At 44.1% G+C, this 7,806-nt stretch overlaps 1 non-coding gene across 1 annotated transcript; it reads right to left on the reverse strand.

The window, feature by feature from the left end:
• Positions 1–7,212: 7,212 nt before the first annotated feature.
• On the reverse strand, positions 7,213–7,287 carry Trnas-cga. The gene has a single exon. It is a non-coding gene; the product is annotated as a tRNA-Ser (tRNA).
• Positions 7,288–7,806: the final 519 nt, after the last annotated feature.

Genomic DNA, 7,806 nt, shown 5'->3' on the forward strand with positions numbered 1-7,806 from the left:
AGACGGAAGCGCCTAGAACCGCTCGGCCACAACGGCCGGCGCGTTGCTCCACCTCTGGCCCTCATTCAAGCAGTTATTACGCTTGGCATTCATTGACTGAATTGTTGGATGTCCTCCTGAGGGACATCGTGCCAAATTCTGTCCAACTGGCGCGATAGATCAGTAATATTCCGATCTTGTTGGAGGGCCCTGTCTATAATGCTCCAAACTTTTCCAATTGGAGAGAGATGACATTGCTGGCCAAGGTAGGATTTGGCAAGCATGAACACAAGCAGTAGAAACTCTCGCCGCGTGAGAGAGGACAGTATCTTGCAGAAACGCAAGCCCAGGTTGGCTTGCAATGATGGGAAGGAAAACGGGACGTAGAATATCATCGATATACCGCCGGGCTGTAACGGTGCGTCGGATGACAACCAAAGGGTTTCTGCTATGAAAAGAAATGGCACAGCAGACTGTCACTGCTGCTTGTCGGGCTATATGGTGAGCGACAGTAAGGTTGGTATCTCACTGCTGTTCGAGACGTCTCCAGACTCGTCTTCGACTTGGAATTGGAGTAGAATTGCCTTCAGTGATGAGTCCCGCTTCGAGCTGAGACCGATGACCAGCGAAGACGTGACTGGAGACGCTCGAGACAGCCGCGGGATACCAACTTGACTGTCGCCCTCCATACGGTCCGACAACCAAGAGTGATGGTCAGGGATGGCATTTCCCTTCTCAGTATGAACTCTTTGGTTGTCATTCGCGACACCTTCACAGCACAGCGGTACGTCGACAATTTTGCACCCCGTTTTGTTGCACTTCATAGCAGCCAAACCCTATCTTGACCAACAACGTCGCCTGATCCGTCTCCAGTTGAGAACGTTGAAGCATTACGGGCGGGATCCTCCATACATCGCGGAGTTTTTGCGACCATGCGCTGCAGAATTTGTCCCGATATCTCTCAGGAGGACATCCAACAACTCTTTCAGTCAATGTCAAGCCGAAAAACTGATTCCATAAGGACCAGCTTGCTCAGTGTGTGAAGCCCTTTCTCTTGAATAAATCATCCAATTTTTCTGAAATTGTAATCATTTGGTTAATTCCTTCCTGGTGCACCTTTTTTTGTCTCAGACCGTGATATTTTTGTCTCTCTCCACCTGTGATCCTACACAAACCTCACTTTCGACGTGATGATATATTCGAACTGTCTTTTCTCCATCCTAAAGGCTACATGATAACTATGAATCATTCACAATAAAATATTTATACAGTAAAAAAGCTTGAAATATTGTGTTGCCAACAGCACAGACCAAAACGAAGTTCACATTGAGCTGAAACTGTAATAATGTACGTAGCCGCGAAGTTTTATTAGACAAGTGGCTTATAACTTCTACGAGACCACTGAAATTACAACAGTACATGAAGTTACAACATGAAAGTAATAACAGTTTCAGCAAACGCAATCAACAAGTTAACATAAGAATCAGCTTAATCCTTCAAGGAACTCCTCAACAGAATACACTCCTGGAAATTGAAATAAGAACACCGTGAATTCATTGTCCCAGGAAGGGGAAACTTTATTGACACATTCCTGGGGTCAGATACATCACATGATCACACTGACAGAACCACAGGCACATAGACACAGGCAACAGACCATGCACAATGTCGGCACTAGTACAGTGTATATCCACCTTTCACAGCAATGCAGGCTGCTATTCTCCCATGGAGACGATCGTAGAGATGCTGGATGTAGTCCTGTGGAACGGCTTGCCATGCCATTTCCACCTGGCGCCTCAGTTGGACCAGCGTTCGTGCTGGACGTGCAGACCGCGTGAGACGACGCTTCATCCAGTCCCAAACATGCTCAATGGGGGACAGATCCGGATATCTCGCTGGCCAGGGTAGTTGACTTACACCTTCTAGAGCACGTTGGGTGGCACGGGATACATGCGGACGTGCATTGTCTTGTTGGAACAGCAAGTTCCCTTGCCGGTCTAGGAATGGTAGAACGATGGGTTCGATGACGGTTTGGATGTACCGTGCACTATTCAGTGTCCCCTCGACGATCACCAGTGGTGTACGGCCAGTGTAGGAGATCGCTCCCCACACCATGATGCCGGGTGTTGGCCCTGTGTGCCTCGGTCGTATGCAGTCCTGATTGTGGCGCTCACCTGCACGGCGCCAAACACGCATACGACCATCATTGGCACCAAGGCAGAAGCGACTCTCATCGCTGAAGACGACACGTCTCCATTCGTCCCTCCATTCACGCCTGTCGCGACACCACTGGAGGCGGGCTGCACGATGTTGGGGCGTGAGCGGAAGACGGCCTAACGGTGTGCGGGACCGTAGCCCAGCTTCATGGAGACGGTTGCGAATGGTCCTCGCCGATACCCCAGGAGCAACAGTGTCCCTAATTTGCTGGGAAGTGGCGGTGCGGTCCCCTACGGCACTGCGTAGGATCCTACGGTCTTGGCGTGCATCCGTGCGTCGCTGCGGTCCGGTCCCAGGTCGACGGGCACGTGCACCTTCCGCCGACCACTGGCGACAACATCGATGTACTGTGGAGACCTCACGCCCCACGTGTTGAGCAATTCGGCGGTACGTCCACCCGGCCTCCCGCATGCCCACTATACGCCCTCGCTCAAAGTCCGTCAACTGCACATACGGTTCACGTCCACGCTGTCGCGGCATGCTACCAGTGTTAAAGACTGCGATGGAGCTCCGTATGCCACGGCAAACTGGCTGACACTGACGGCGGCGGTGCACAAATGCTGCGCAGCTAGCGCCATTCGACGGCCAACACCGCGGTTCCTGGTGTGTCCGCTGTGCCGTGCGTGTGATCATTGCTTGTACAGCCCTCTCGCAGTGTCCGGAGCAAGTATGGTGGGTCTGACACACCGGTGTCAATGTGTTCTTTTTTCCATTTCCAGGAGTGTAGATGGAATTACCCATGAAGAAACTCTTCAGTTTCGATTTGAAAGCACTTGGATTACTGCTAAGATTTTTGAATCCTTGCGGTAGCTTATTGGAAATGGACGCAGCAGCATACTGCACATCTTTATGCGCAAGAGTTAAGGAAGTCCGATCCAAATGCAGGTTGGATTTCTGCAGAGTATTACCCGAGTGAAAGCTGCTTATTATTGGGAATAAGCTGATATTGTTAACAAGAAACGACAGTAAAGTATATATATGTTGCTATTTTTTGGTTGAGAGTCCAATGTCAAAATACCCTGACTATTGAACAGTGATCGACAAGGGATTCGCGAAGTTAGACCACAAAAAGGTAATAAATGTAACGCATTGTTAAAAATCCAGTCTGCTCCAGGTTAATACAAAAGATGTCAATATATATAGACTGGGAAAAACTACGTATACAAAAAATTTTGATATAGATACAAGATATAAAAAAAACACTTTCTTTATGTGTCAGACATTTCACAGACCGTTTCCCCTCTAGAGGACAATGATGGTTTGATGCTAGTGGTTTACAGAGACGGTGTTCAAACTTCCGTGTGATGATTATTGTTTTACAGATGTTGCTGACGTCCTATGGAGTTCTTTTTGTTGGGGATATGAAACTTTTGTTGTGCGAAACACCGACAGAAACGGTTTAGGAAGTAATTGTCAATGTCAATAAAATTTCACTAACAGTCATGTACTTTAAGATATTTTATTTCATTCTGAAAGTAACCAGGTTCGGCATTTCATATGCCATCTTCAGACCCCATACGCTTCTATTCAAATAAACGGACTTGTCGTATAGACCATAAATCACTGGATATGTTGGTTTATGGCGCTATACAAGTTCGTTTATTTGGATAGAAGCATATGGGGCCTGAAGATGGCATAATAAAATGCCGAAACTGGTTGCTTTCAGAATAAAATAAAATATCATAAAGTACACGGCTGTTGGTGAAATTTTATTGACATTGACAATTACTTAACCAGCCGGTGTTCCTGGCCTGATGGACTAACAGAGATTTTTAAGAAGTGGTTGTCCGTTTGGCTGAAGCTGCAGTCATTCTTCGTGCAACACCTGGTTGTTTCGTGCGTGTTAGACAATCGCTAACACGCAGACGTAACTTGAGCATTAATTTAATTGGACGATATTTTCAGTAACATCTCTAAAACAATACTCATCACACGGTAGTTTGCACATCAAAAGCGTCAGAACATTCGTGGCCCCTCGTGAAGGGAAGATTCAAATGACATTTTTGTCATATAAAGAAACGTCTCATTCTATATCCTCCACACACTAAAATATCGCATACCTAGTTTTCTTACAACCTGCATTTGTTTACAACAACGTGGTAAAATGATACATTTTCTTGCACGCCAAAAATTCCGGACACTTTTAGTTGCCATCCTACGGACTGGTAAATGGTGATGTCTGGCGCACTTGTGTCTCGCGACGCATTACATGTTCTAGAGATTCTGTAGAAGTGGCTTCCGTATACGAGTGCTGCATTCGTGTTAATACATGATATGAATTCGCAGTTGCGAATAAAGAAAGCCTTCAGCTGTGTACTGGAACCACGACATTGAACATTTGTGCCGGACGAGGCTACGAGTCCGGTTTTGCAACTTATCCAGAGTGGTTACCATGTCATTAAGCTATCCGCGCACGACTGACAACCAGACCACACTTCCATATGTCGTCAGCCACATATGTCGTCAGCCATGTGTCTACAATATGTACTAGTTAATTCATTGTGTGTATTTCCATACAGTACGCCCATACCGTAGTCTTTAGGGATGGATGGGATGTGATGGAGGAGGGGGCAGATGGTCAAGGTCTAGAGGTATGGAATATTTTTAATATTTTGAAGACGAATGGCGACTTGTAAGTAGCCATAAAAAAGTACTAGTTCTACTCCTGTCAAAAACCTACATAATACCGACTTCTAAATAATTTTCTTGAAAAAAAAAATAACAGCTGATTGCTCTACCTTTTTTTCCCTTTCGATGAGAGCTATGAGGGTCCGCGCCCATTGGTACGGGCGCCCTTGGTTTAATTAGGGCGGGCTCTAGTCGGTCTTCGACGAAGAATGAGCAAACCTTCAACAATGGGTATAGGTAGCTTCTCTGAAGTGTCTCTCTATGTCTCGTACGTACTGCACTTCGTATTTTCCCATAAAACGAATTCTATAGGGTTTAGGTAGGACCATCTTGGTGCACCCTTGCTATTATAGCAATATCGTAAAACATTATTGCGGTAGTTTCCTGTAGCAACGCTTCGTTGTGAAATATCGTGTTATATGTCATCAAGACTGAAATATCGGTTCTTATGCTATTTGACATATGGCCAAAGGTATGTATAATGACTGAGATAGAATCTTTCAGTGTTCCTTAGTGAAATAATCGTATATGTGTGAAGTAATGCCACATAATCAAGCGATTCTTTGCCCCTTGTATTGCTCAGGAAACGATGTAAAATAAAGATTTGTCGGCAACACGAAACGTCAGGTGAGGAAAAGCTACTAGCGTAATGTCGTACTGAGAATGAAACATGCGGCCATCAGTGTGAAGCTTCGCTGCTGCCATAAAGCGTTGACGGTTTCTTAACTACGAGTAGATGACTACTTACTAGGACGTTCTCTCGGTTTTAAGTTGTCGCAAAACTTTCATCGCAGCGTATTTTCTAGAGCTGGCTTTCCCAAACTGTGTTCGGAGGAACACTAGCATTCCGCGTGAAGTGAATAATTGCTTCGCGAAAAACTATTAATAATATAGCCTTTAATTTTCAATATTTTGACGATACTAATAATTTTTCAAAATTTAGTACGATTTCTGTATCATTAGTTATGATTTAAAATCGTATCACTGAATAGAACAAGTTTTTCTCATTTACTAAAATTTCAGTGACCTTCAAAATCAACAAGGTGCGCCATCAGATTACCAGGATTCTGAAAGTGTCCTGTCAGAGGAAAAGCTTATTAACCTGTTCTCTCGAGGAGCGTGAACTGAATTTCGAAATGTCTATAAAATCGGCGAACTGTGATGAGAAACAATACCTTACACGTCACCGAAAGCTTTTTCCCATAATTCAAATTTCCATACCTCTCCTAGAAATGGACATACCTTAACCATCTTAATCTCATTATAAAGAGGAAGATTAACAGTATTCGTCAGGGCCATTCCGATATTCATAGCCGCTGGGCCTAGCGAACTGTCCAGGTGCATACTGTAATCCGATCACGATTTTCAACTTCACGGATGCCATCCACGTGTAGAAATGGATCAGATTTCATAGATAATTAACCGATATGAATTAACGAGGTGTTGTTTTGAAGAATAGTATATGTGGTTCATGTCATTCAGAGCTTAAGAGCGCATCATGAAAACTCAAGAAAAATAGTAAATTGTGAACTAATAAAAGCTTGAAACTTCACGAATTTCTTTAAATATTCGATAAACAAGTGAAACGTTTTGCCAGAATCGCAAACATGTGACTCATATGAACAGCGTATAGAATTCATTAGAAAATTACTTCGATAACGTTGGGCCCAGACTCAAAAGAAATGCGCAGTGTAACCGCTATTACAGAAAAGTAAGACACGCTCGGGCGAATGGAAGAAGAAGGAAGGAAGAAGGAGGGTTTAATACTTTCAACCCCAGTGGTTTCTCCCGCATTCTACCATTTTATTCTTTTTCTTGACCTTGCCCTTCTCAAGGGAACTATTCTGCAATATTGCTTAAGGGGCTCCGGAAAGGCTCAAAATCATGAAAAGTTCAATTTTTACTTTTTTGCGTATTCTGAATCTGCAGACTATTACCTTTTAATAGATATATAATTTATTCAATTCCGAAGACTACAACTATTTTTAAATTTTTTTTGAAATGTGTTCTACATGGGCGTGACCCACTGTGGCGCTGTTAAACTGCTGTCAAATGGTGTTATTATTAACGTCCGTGTTCATCAAGCACATTTTAGTGATGTGAGATAAAGTATGTGTTGTGGCTAACCTGTGATGGTTCAATATATATCGCTGGTGTGATTGTCGATTGTTTCATGTTTATTTACTCTGTCGTTATCTCGAAAATATTCGTAATTAATTCTGTTTCTTGAGTCTCTGTTCTGTTGAAGTATAATAATGAGTAAAAGTAAAGTTATTAGAAATCCTCTGAAGGCTTTTAAGAAAAGGAGAAATGTTGGAAAGCCAAAGGTATGTGTTATTACTGTAAACAATAAAGACGATATGAAACTTCCTGGCAGATTAAAACTGTTTGCCCGACCGAGACTCGAACTCGGGACCTTTGCCTTTCGCGGGCAAGTGCTCTACCAACTGAGCTACCGAAGCACGACTCACCCCCGGTACTCACAGCTTTACTTCTGCCAGTACCTCGTCTCCTACCTTCCAAACTTTACAGAAGCTCTCCTGCGAACCTTGCAGAACTAGCACTCCTGAAAGAAAGGATATTGCGGAGACATGGCTTAGCCACAGTGCTAGTTCTGCAAGGTTCGCAGAAGAGCTTCTGTAAAGTTTGGAAGGTAGGAGACGAGGTACTGGCAGAAGTAAAGCTGTGAGTACCGAGCGTGAGTCGTGCTTCGGTAGCTCAGTTGGTAGAGCACTTGTCCGCGAAAGGCAAAGGTCGCGAGTTCGAGTCTCGGTCGGGCACATAGTTTTAATCTGCCAGGAAGTTTCATATCAGCGCACACTCCGCTGCAGAGTGAAAATCTCATTCTGGAAATAAAGACGATAACCAAGTGAGTGAACCTAACCTCTCAAGTACACCTGCCCATAGCAGTCAAAGTGGGAAAGAAAATACTTCACAGAAGAAGCTTGGTTCAATGAGTGAAAACTACGAATGTTTATGGGC

The sequence above is a fragment of the Schistocerca americana genome, chromosome 8, assembly GCF_021461395.2.
Source record: "Schistocerca americana isolate TAMUIC-IGC-003095 chromosome 8, iqSchAmer2.1, whole genome shotgun sequence".
In the NCBI taxonomy this organism is placed as follows: domain Eukaryota; kingdom Metazoa; phylum Arthropoda; class Insecta; order Orthoptera; family Acrididae; genus Schistocerca; species Schistocerca americana.